We start from the raw sequence: 12,028 nt of genomic DNA on the forward strand, positions 1-12,028 counted from the left end.
CCTTACAGGGCAAAAGGAACAAATGTAGTAATTCCAGCAGAACAACCCCAGATTTAATGGCAGGTTTCAGTGCAGTCAATTAACCACAACTAAAAACAGAAAAGCCCATATCCTCAGTACTGATCTCCCTGTCATGCTGAGACTTAACTCTGCTGGGCTCCATGGTGGAAATCTCTTATCATTGTAAAGAACCAAAACAGAATTAACGAGAGTTGAAAGATTATATTTGAACGCTTTTCATCCAAACAAAACCTGTTGTGGTGAGAGGGCAGAACAAGGCAGATGGAAAGGGAAAAAGAAAGGACAGTGTTCTGTGCCAGAGGTGCTTGAAGTTCAGCTGCAGATACGGTGTGCATCAGGATAGACTGAGTGATCTTAATCTCCTGGAAATGTCACACTGCATTCATTCGCACTAGTGGAAGGATTGCCATCTAGCTCAAGCAGCAGTCACTTTATTTATTCTTGTGTTGTTTATTTGTTCTTGCACGCTTGGCTCCTTCGGTGAAATTATCTCTTATTCAGTTTCTTGTATACCTATATAAAGTACGTGCTGAATGTCAATAAAGTATGTAATATCTGCACCGTTTCTTCACCAGGCAATTGGGAATAGTAATGTAAAGCTTTATCCACATGTTTTATAGGGTAGGCCCTTTAACAGGTAGGCCCAAGTCACTTAATTACAATTGTCTCTGCAAATTAGTAGAATATTAAAGCAAAAATCCCCAAGAATCTGTGGTTTATAGTGACAGATAAAGGCATTTAAATAAAAAAATAAACCACACCCTCAGCTGTTCTAAATTCACACTAAACCACAGCTTCTTGGGGCTTATTGCTTTTACCACACAATACATATATTAAAGGGAAAATATGTGTGTTGTCATTATTATGTTACTTTTTTAAGTTAAATGAGTTTATTTGACACAAAAAATAGCAATATAACTGCATTGCACTCTTTTGTCAAGGATAGCACAATAAAGTTTAATTAACTTATTTCCATTGATTTTAAAGGCATCATACTAGTGATGACATACATTTAGCATGCATCTCCACACTTATTACATAAAATCAAGTTCAAAAAAAAAAAAAACCATTCACAAAATACTAATCCTTTTCTATTAAGACATCCTATCTAAAAACAAACTCTTCACTATTATACTGAAAAATCACAATTTGTTAAAACCTTAATAACTAAGGCAGCTTATTCCACTCCATTGCTCTTGAATATTTAAACAGCCTTTGACCATACACCTACATAAATTAAGATCCATAATACTCTGTCTGGTAAAATGTCCATGCCTTACATTAACCGGTGAAAAGATGTTAAAATACAATAGGGTTCTATTATTAATAATTTACCATTTTTAGTTGTCGGAATACTAATCTTCTGACAGATAACCAACTGAAGGTACCTCAAGTGTATATTTTCCATATGACTAAAAGTGTAATCCTAAAACTAATCTCATCAATTTATTTTGTGACTTTTGTAACTTTACCATCCACATACTAGATAAATCGGACATCCATGAACAACGCGCATACTTAAAATGACATTAAACTACCTTTACACTTTATCTGTCTGACAAAAATAGCATATCTAGCTATAAATTTGATTATAGCATCATATTTTCCCAAAACTTTCCAGGCTATACTTAAACCACAGAAATGATTATCCAGACCACAATCAAGATAACTGACAGATTATCTTGTTCTATTAACTAATACATATACTTCAACTTTGACTGTCAAATCATCTACCTTTCCTAAGTTAAATGAAGACCCAAAAACAATAGATTTTGTTTTACCTAAATGCAACACAAGCTACAGCCAATGACAGAGCAAGACATGGGCTGAGGTCAGTGGAAGAAAAACAGCAACATGGCTTTAAGACAAGTTTGGATACAAGAAATGAAGTAACATTTTAAGAATAGATCAGCGTGCAAACAGTTTGCAGAAAAAAATTCTTCTTAACCTCCATTTTCAAATAAACAACTGTTTCGCGGCATTCCCGATTCATCTCTCACGTGTGTTTTAATGACAAAACGTGGTTTGGGGACAGGGGGCCCATTTCAATAAGGAGGTTCAACTAACTCTGATGTGAAACTGTTGATTTACCCTGAGATGGGTAACACAGTTTTTGAATTGTTTTCGGGTTCAGAACAGCTGAATTGAGTTATATCAATCAACTCATAAGTAGGCTGACTCTGAGTTTAGTGTGAGCATCACAACTATGAAAAGCCATGATCAATGGAGTTCCAAAATTATGATTCACCTGAGAAAAAGGAAAAACAGTCAATATCTGGTGTGACCACCATTTGCCTTACACAGTGCAACACATTTCCTTCTCATAGAGTTGAACAGGTTGTTGATTGTGGCCTGTGGGATGTTGGTCCACTCCTCTTTAATGGCTGTGTGGCTGTAGCTGCACTAAAAAAAATAACTCTTTGAACGAACATTAAAAAAAAATCATGGAAAGGATTTCCACATGATTAATTTGCTTTATTTTAGCATTATTGTTGGCATCCTTCTGTCTTCGAGAGACAATGGTTTAGAATCTGCACCCAGGTCAGTCTGTAGTTTGGTTGCAGACTCTGCTATGACTGTAGAGCTCGATACGGGAGCGACAGCACCACTGGCACTTGCTGCAAGTGTAAGCAGTGGTGTTGTCATTTGGGGCAGGCTGAACACTTTGCTGCCGGCGGGTCCTCTTCTCCTCCCACTGCATTGCTCTTTTTTCTTCGGCTTCTTCAGTTTTGTTTTGAGTGTCAACAGAGTGTTGTCCCAAGCCCTCTTTGCTAGTCGAGCCATGGCGGTAGCTGCTTTGCCTATCCTTATATTGAGCTCGGTATCCAGGGATAGGTTGCTGCATATGGTGAAGCCAAGGTAGGTGAAATTCTCCATTACCTCTAGGGTGTGGTCGCCGATAGTGATTGCAGGAGTGATGTTGACATCTTGAACCAATATGTTGGTTTTCTTGAGGCTGATGGCAAGGCCAAACTCTATGCATGCATCTGCAAAGCAGGTGATAAGTTGCTGGAGGGCACCCTCAGTGTGTGCGGCAAGAGCAGCGTCATCTGCAAACAACATCTCCCGTATGAGTACCCTGCGGACCATAGTCTTTGCTCTGAGGTGGGTGAGGTTGAAGAGGTTCTCATCACTCCTAGTATGGAGGAAGATCCCATCTTCAGAGTTGCAGAAGGCAGAAGATGCTCCCATTAAGCTTGCCAATGCCAAAATGTCCAATGCAGTGTGGCCAGGAGATGTAATCAGCGCCCACCTGGGCATTGAAGTCTCCGAGCATTAGCAGGTTGTCTTCCGGTGGAATCTCTGCAATTTTGGCCTCAAGTTCGTAATATAAAGCATCTTTATCCTCAGCTGTGGAGCACAGTGTGGGGTGTCGACGCTAAAGATGTGCAAGGGTCCCGAGGAGGTTGTGAGACGGAGGGAGAGGATACGCTCAGTCCCTTGAGAAGGAGGTTCTACTGATGGTAATTTAATAGGGTCAGCCCAAATAATTTGCAATGTTTTGGACAATGTTTTTATAAATTTTACAAAAGAAGTTTAAGTAAACCAAACAAACCTTAATAGAGTCAACAAACAACAATTAGGTTAATGGTACATGAAAATTTTAATTAATGATTACTAAAAATATGAATAATGCCATTGTAGGAGGCCATCCCCTTTAATTAGGATTTAATATTTCCATTACACCAAACTAATCAATCACAGTGCTGTTGCTAGATATATCTTATCACATAAACCTTCAATTAATTACAGCTTGTCAAATATATTACAATCACATTTGTAATGCAACATTAAATTTTTAACGGTTTGTAAAATTGTTTGTTTTGTTCTAACATTTATCAGAACAAGTTCATTGTATTAAACTTTACCTTTATAATGGTGCAACTGTACCTATCTAATGGTGCTACACTTCTGCAAGTGGGTGACAGAACAACAATTACCCATAATACACTGCAAAATCCTCAGCCAATGATGCAAGTCTGTATTGGTTTTATTAATCTGTTACTTTTACTCAACAATGTTATGTTGGCTGAACAAATAACTTTTGAGTGAAGCTGACAATACTCACTTTTTTGGTGAATGAACTAGATTAAGTTGACATTGTTAAAATAATTTTTTTAAGTAATCACAACATGAACGGATTAAGTGAAAAAGGTGAAAGTACATTTTTTTGAGTGATGTGTCCCAAGCTGTAAAAGTATTGTTCAAATGTTAATGTTAAGTGTTAAATGTTAATATGCTCATGGAGAAAATGCTGGTAAAGCATTACGAAGTTACGATTTTGATTATGCATATGGTTTAATCTAGCAAATTATTGAATGTTTAAATGTCTGAGTGAGAGCAAGTCGAAATCGTAAAACAGCCATCTTTTTAAACTCCCATTATGCCCACAATATGTGAATGTTATAGGCATTGCAGACTTTAGGGTCTAAAGGTTAAGGACAGACATTTATAAGAATGTAAATGGAGAAGAAACTCTAATCTTCTGTCTTTATTTCATCCCTGGCATGAAGAAACACATTCTAGTTATTAAATAATTAAACAAAAATATCTTCTGAGACCAAGGAGTGAAGATCTTGCTGATAAGCATTGTCCAATTAGCCCCTAGATGTTATAACTATTCTTTTAAATATTGTATTATACTGTATACAGTAATTCAGATGTTTATGCCAGTGCCATAAAATCCCCCTCTGACCTTTGAAATGATTCTCCTGCAAAAACTCATGGACGATATGTTGTGTAATTAATTGGAAGTAATTGTCTGATCAGCTAAATATATTAAAAATTAGTTTTTCTCCCTCTCTCTCTCGCTGACAAGAGCACTTCTGCCTAGACAAATGCTCTGGTCTCATGAGGTGTTTTAATAAAGCAGGGAAGACAGCAGGGAAATACAGACTCATTATATCGTTGCTGTGTTCCCACTAAACAGCTGCTTTATTGAGTGACACAGATGCTTTTGTCTGTTTCTGCGTGCTGTTTAATGTCAGGTATTATGTGTGTACTGTAACACTGGTAAAAATCAATATCATCTTGTCTAAATATGTTGTCTTAATAATAGATAATAAAATCAACAATACAACTATTTATTAGCAGATTATTATATGTAACACTACATATCGGTTTTATCTGAATTTATTGAAACTGTTGGCTATTTTACCTTTATAACCTTTATCTATCTATATTTAGAGTTTAGTTTAGAAGTTACAGCTGCAATTACATACGTATTTTGAAAAATTTTCAGAGTTGAAGTTTAACCTAACCCTGTAAAGACTAGCCAGCCATCGTGAATTTATTTGTTGGGCCATTAAGGAGACATTAAATAGAATATTTATTGACTGGAGAGAGGGAACACCATTTTATTGCTGTCAAACATCTAATCATACAGCACAGATGTGACGTGTGAGAAACAGAAGATGACCGATAGTGAGGGAATTGGTTTGGCTGGTTTGCTCTATAAACCCCTGTTGGTAGATACTCGAACTGCACCAAGTCAAAACAATGCTAGAATCTAACATTAAATTGCTATTTAACATTAATTTGCATGTTAAACTGATATAATCACAGAATTGAATATGAATGTGAGCTTGAATGTGACAGCTGTACATCTCTACATATGCAACAGCCATGATGAACTGATTGTCTGAACAATTTAAAACCATATACTTGTTCTCATATCTGATGGTCAAAAAAAAAAAAAAAAAAAAACCTGAGTGGATGTTTCAGTGTGTGTGCGAGTTTGTCCTCCAAAACACTCACTGTAACCTCTAAACAAATATTTTGTGAAGAGCTGTGATCACGCTAAATAATGATGTGATCTTATCCAACGCTGTTTCCATGACAACTCTTTCCAACCAGCACCCCCACTATGGAGATATTTCAGTCTGGTCTGGTTAAATTCTTCGTGAGAAGAAAAACACTGTTATGCATTTAATGTTGAGAATACTGTAAAATTAGCCACAAAAGTAACAACTACGATATCCTTCAACACCACTCCCAAAAGGTACATTTGAAAAATGCTTCATTCTGTCCTTTTAAAAGTCAATTCGGTAATGTTTTATAAAAACTTTCATTTCTAAATCATTAACAAACATTACATAATGCTTAACATATCATTAGTTATTATATATTCACATAGCTAGAAATTAGATAATGTTCTTGTTAATGTTTACTAATAAACTTACTAAACATTACTTTATGATTAACGTATGATTATTTAATGTAAATTGAAATGCTGACAAATGTCTGTTAAATCTCAGTTCATATGATCTTCATTTAATGGTGTCACAGTGTCTGGTCTGTGTTTCCCTGAAAGACCTTTTAATGCCTGTCTGGATAACCCTGTGCCTGAGTGAGAGATGAAGGAGCTGGAGATTTTGTGGGGGTTCACCATGTACCTATACAACATCGGTCTCAGTGGGATACCCCAGCCACACCTGTCTCTCCAGGTGTGATGGCCGACTCTAGACCTGTGTCTCCAGACAGGAGGACCGCCACAGCACAAGGTGGCCGCCAGCCCAGGGCCACTGCACAAGATGGCCGCCAGCCCAGCGCCCCAACACCAGGTGACCGCCAGGCCAAAGCCACTGTACAAGATGGCCGCCAGCCCAGCGCCACTGCACAATATGGTCACCAGCCCAGCGCCACTGCAGAAGATGGCCGCCAGCCTAGCGCCACAGCACAAGGTGACCGCCAGCCCAGCGCCACAGCACAAGATGGCTGCCGGCCCAGCGCCACTGCACAATATGGCTGCCGGTCCTGTGCCACTGCACAAGATGACAGCTACAGGTGACCATCCAGAGTTAAGTCAGCTCCCCACTGACCAGGTCCCCGTGGTCCCTTCAGAGTTGAGTCAGGTTCTCGTTGTCCCTCCAGAGTCGAGTCAGGTTCCCGTTGATCCTCCAGAGTCGAGTCAGGTCCCCGTTGACTGTCCTGAGTCAGGTCAAGTCACCATTAACACTCATGAGTCAAGTACTACCACAGTTAGACCTCAGGAGTCAAGTCAAGTCACTAATGATCTTCACGGGCAAAGTCAAGACACCAGTGTTCTTCATGGGCAAGGTCAAGTCACCAGTGTTCTTCATGGGCAAAGTCAAGTCACCAATGATCTTCATGAGCAAAGGCAAGTCACCAATGATCTTCCTGAACCCAGTCAAATCACCACGGATCTACCAGAGCCTCTTCACGTCTCTGCTGAACTACCAGAGCCTCTTCATGCCTCTGCTGAACTACCGGAGCCTCTTCACGTCTCTGCTGAACTACCAGAGCCTCTTCACGTCTCTGCTGAACTACCAGAGCCTCTTCACGCTCTGCTGAACTACCAGAGCCTCTTTACGTCTCTACGGAACTTTCAGAGCCTCGTCACGTCTCTGCCGAACTTCCTGAGTGCTCGTCCTATCCTGTCATGGCCATGGAGGCCATCCAGGAACTCACCGCCTGTCCTGTCATGGCCATGGAGACCATCTACCATCTCATCAGGGCCACGGAGGCCACCCTTAACCTGTTCATGTTCTCTATTTAAGGCTTACCTAACCAGACTTGCCGTTCCCTCCTGGCCTCTTTGTTTTGTTTTGTTTTTCTCTGTTTCCCTCTATGGACCTGGCCCTCCGTCCCTCCCCCTGGTGCTCCGCCGATCCACCTGCCTCCTGGTCGCCTTGTGGTTGATGTTTTTTTCACTTCCTGTCTCTGTTTCCATCTATGGACCTGGCCCTCCGTCCCTCCCCCTGGTGCTCCGCCGATCCACCTGCCTCCTGGTCGCCTTGTGGTTGATGTTTTTTTCACTTCCTGTCTCTGTTTCCATCTATGGACCTGGCCCTCCATCCCTCCCCCTTATTCTCCACTAGTCCACCTCCCTCCTGGTCTCTGTGTTCCTTGGTTTGTTCTTGTGTTCGGTAGAGCATCTGGTAGCTGCTCCTTAGAGTGGGGGTAATGTCACAGTGTCTGGTCTGTGTTTCTCTGGGTGTCCACTAGTGGTCTCACTTCCCCATAGTCACCCCACTGCAGGCACTACATTTCCTACAAAGCCTTGTCCCTCCATCACTGTTAATTGCACACCTGTAAATTGCACTCAGCTGTCTCCACTTTCATCGTTTTCACCTATCTTTATAAACTGGTCTGTTTCTATCTGTTTAAAGGTATTTTAGCTACATAGTAGTGACAAGAGACACTGCATAACACACAATAATGCTCATATATGTTGATTTTATTAAAATGTATAATTGATTTGATTACAAAACAAGAAGAAAAAATATTTCTGAAAAGAAAGAAACTAAAAGGAATTGTTTCTTTTTTTCATCTGGTTACGTAATGTATGTGAAAATAGAGTACTGCCCCTTTAAGCCTGCTCTTCCTAGAACATGCTCTTGGGCAGAGGAAGAATTGAATCCTCCATTTTGAGAAGAGCATTAGAGCAGAGCTCCTGTGGGTAATGTGTCTGAACATCATTATTTTGAGACCAAATATTTGATAAAAGACATCAATAAACAAGGATTTTGTCAGGTTTTTGTTCCTGTGGAAATAATTCCTGGATATTTCCTTTGATGGTGAGCCAGATACTATCTGATTGAGTAGGCCTAAACCCCGATTTGTGAACTCTGTTTCTTCAAAGTTGAGGTGGGATCTTCACTCACATTTTTTCCTTCAATATTTTTCCTATCACTTGAGATAGTGATTCAAATTTTCCTGGATCAGCCTCAAAGGACTGGACTTTTCTGGGGGGGGGGGGGTCCATAAAAATAGACTAACTATTGCAAACAGCTGTTGCAGGTGTTACATAAAACTTGGCAAGCCCAGCCAGGAGCCTGGTTGTACAGATAATACAGAACGAACTTGCTAAAGGGGTTTACCGAGCTAGTTTTAGAAATGGAAGTAGTGCACACTGAAGGCATTTGTGTCCACAGTGCTGTGATAATCAGTGGTCTCACTCACACTAAGGGAGATGAAAAAGTGCTGAAATATCTGTCGGGTTATGTCTCAATTGAACGATTCATTCGTATTGATGATCCTGAGACTGAATGCAAAGCCTCTTCACGTCTCTGCTGAACTACACAGACTTTCACACGACACAGTACACCCTGTACTTCATTTCCCATGAACCCCTGCCTAGGAACTCATTATTAAACCACACCTGTTTCCTAAAAGTGACACTATAAAGGTTTCACCCATCCACACTCACATTGTGAATTCTTGTTGAGTTCTGTCTGGCATTTCTGAGTGTTTTCCTAGTGTTTGTTCCTTCCGTGTTTGACTTTGGATTGTGTATACCGACTTTGACTGTCTGCCACCTGCCCTGACCTTTGGCTGGTACTGTTTCTGATTTTGGATATCCCCTGAATACCTGACGCTGTTCTCTGATCATTGCCTGTTTGACCATTCTGTTAATAAAGTACTGCACATGGATCTGGATGGATCTGAACGTCTTTGACTCATCGTTACAGAAGACTTCGCCAAACCAGGATCCAACAGCCTTAAAAAGTAAATCCAGGTCAGTCATGAACCCAGTAGCCCAACTTATGTGTCCACGTCAAGGAATTCGGCCCATCGAGGACTATGTGAGGGACTTCGTTGAGTTGGCCCATTTGTCTATCATGGACGAGATATGCCTGATGATATTTTTTTCGTGGTGGCCTATCTGAGCCGCTTGGCTCACTTATGTCTTTGCATGATCCTCACTGGACTCTGCAGTTTTACATTGATCTGGCACTCCAACTGAGCAGCTCTGTACACACTGTGGGAGTTGTGGAGGAGGAACACGGCACTTTTGCAGTATCCACCACTCCTGAGCCTCATCCTGTGATGACTGCCAGTCCAGCGCCTCTGCACAAGATGGCCGCCAGTCCAGCGCAACTGCACAAGATGTCTGTCAATCCGGGGTTCCAATCTTCCAGAATCGAGGTCCAGTCAAGTCACCGCTTACCGTCCAGAGTCAGGTCAGGTCAGGTCACCGCTGACCATCCAGAGTCAGGTCAAGTCACCATTAACACATGAGTCAAGAAAAACCACTGTTAACCCTTTTGAGTCGATTAACGTGTATATGCGTCATGAGTCATTTTCTCCTGATAACCCCAAAAAGAACTTAATTTACACTTTCAGTTTCGATCATACAGATAAGAGCAATACATCAATCGAATCTGTAAGGGTCTACTTTTTTTGTATACAGACATAATAACAACAAAACTCTGTGCATTTATAAAATAAAGATAACAAACAAGGTGTGCTGTCTGCAGCCTTTGTCTGCGGTGATCTTCATTTAGAAACGCGTCATTAAAATGAATTGTAACTCAGTGAATACTCAACGAAGAGACGTGGAGAGATATCTATAGAAAGTTTGACATGTCTAATTTTAAACTAAACAAGTGCTGCCAAAAAAACAAATATTCTTTAATAAAGTAATCCATATGAAAACAACGCGATGCCCATTTTTCACGTCTCCCTTAATTCTATCTAATGCGACCACGACCCCTTGTGAATGCGCTTTTGAGATGATAATGTTTCACTGAAGCATGAGGCTTGAATACGCCCATACAACAGAAAACAACGCAGGGAGACTGTTCTTCAAGTTTTTTTTTTATTTTACTCTTTGCTTTGCGATGAGAGGAATAAGACATAATTCACCCAAAAAGATGTGATGTGGATTACCTCAGGATTCGAGATTTGGTTTTGTTCAGAAAAAAATACTGAAGTGCTTTATTCAGCAGAGATAATAAACATGAGTAAGTTTCTTTTCATTTTTTTCTATACTTGTACTAGTTTTCACATAACGTGTAAACATTTTACTAGTTTGATTTTTTCCAATTATAATCAAGTGAAAAATTATGAAGTTTCAATTAGATGATACGATACCCTTTTTCTCTTCCCGATACCGATTCCGATACCTGGGCTCAGGGTATCGGCCGATAACAAGTACTGATCCGATACCTGGATATGTATCTGTATATACAGCTGTATATACTACTAGCCCTGTGTATTTTACGGTGTGCTTCAGACTGATCCCTTAATAAAACATGAACAAATACATGGTGAACTACTGTATTTTTATTATCTGACATGAATTTGACAGTATTATTTATTTTCTTAAGCAAAAAAGAACTTCAAATGCAGCCAAAAATCTAACACCGCAAGCTAAAAAAGGTATTTTAGTTTTACAATATAACTGTATAAAAAACTGCAACAAATAAGTCTAGGAATGTAAAAAATTATATATTAATCAGATAATTTCTTTACATCAAAACAAGTAAAAATACAAGTAACCATCTAGACATTATTCTTATTATTAATAGAGACGTATTATTATTACTAAATAGAGACATAGCTAAATCTACTGTAGGCTACAACAGTAGCTTAATATATTGTCAATTTACTCATGTTAAACCAAACATTTATTTTAATGGGCTGCCATGAAGATCTTTGATTGTATGTGTTTATGATATGACAGTTTTCTCAAATGAAACGGTAAATTCTCATGAAGTGACGGTTTATGCGTTCGTGTCCTCATATAGTGACACACGGCAGAGACTACAAAACAGTGAGCTCCAGCGCATCTGTGCCTGTCACCCACAGAGGTGTAGAATTTGCAGGAGTAATATTTCAATAGTATTTTGCAGTTTAATATTCACAGACACTAGTATATATTATATATTATATGGGGCGGCAGTGGCTCAGTGGTTCATGTAGGTTTTCTACAAACCGGAAGGTTAGTGGTTTGATCTCCGGCTCCACCTGACCAAGTGTCGAGGTGTCCTTGAGCAAGACACCTAACCCCAGCTGCTCCCGACAAGCTGGTTGGCGCCTTGCATGGCTGACATCGCCGTCGGTGTGTGAATGACTGTGTGAATGGGTGACTGTGAGGCAATTTGTAAAGCGCTTTGGATGGCCATGTGGTCTGTTGAAAGCGCTATATAAATGCAGTCCATTTACCATATTAGGCTACTGTCTGGAGCCCTGCATTTTGACTAACACAAAAGCGAATGAACGCAGCTGTGGGTACCGAATATACTCGGGAGTCGGTAAT

The sequence above is a fragment of the Carassius auratus genome, chromosome 45 (assembly GCF_003368295.1).
Source record: "Carassius auratus strain Wakin chromosome 45, ASM336829v1, whole genome shotgun sequence".
Lineage (NCBI taxonomy): Eukaryota > Metazoa > Chordata > Actinopteri > Cypriniformes > Cyprinidae > Carassius > Carassius auratus.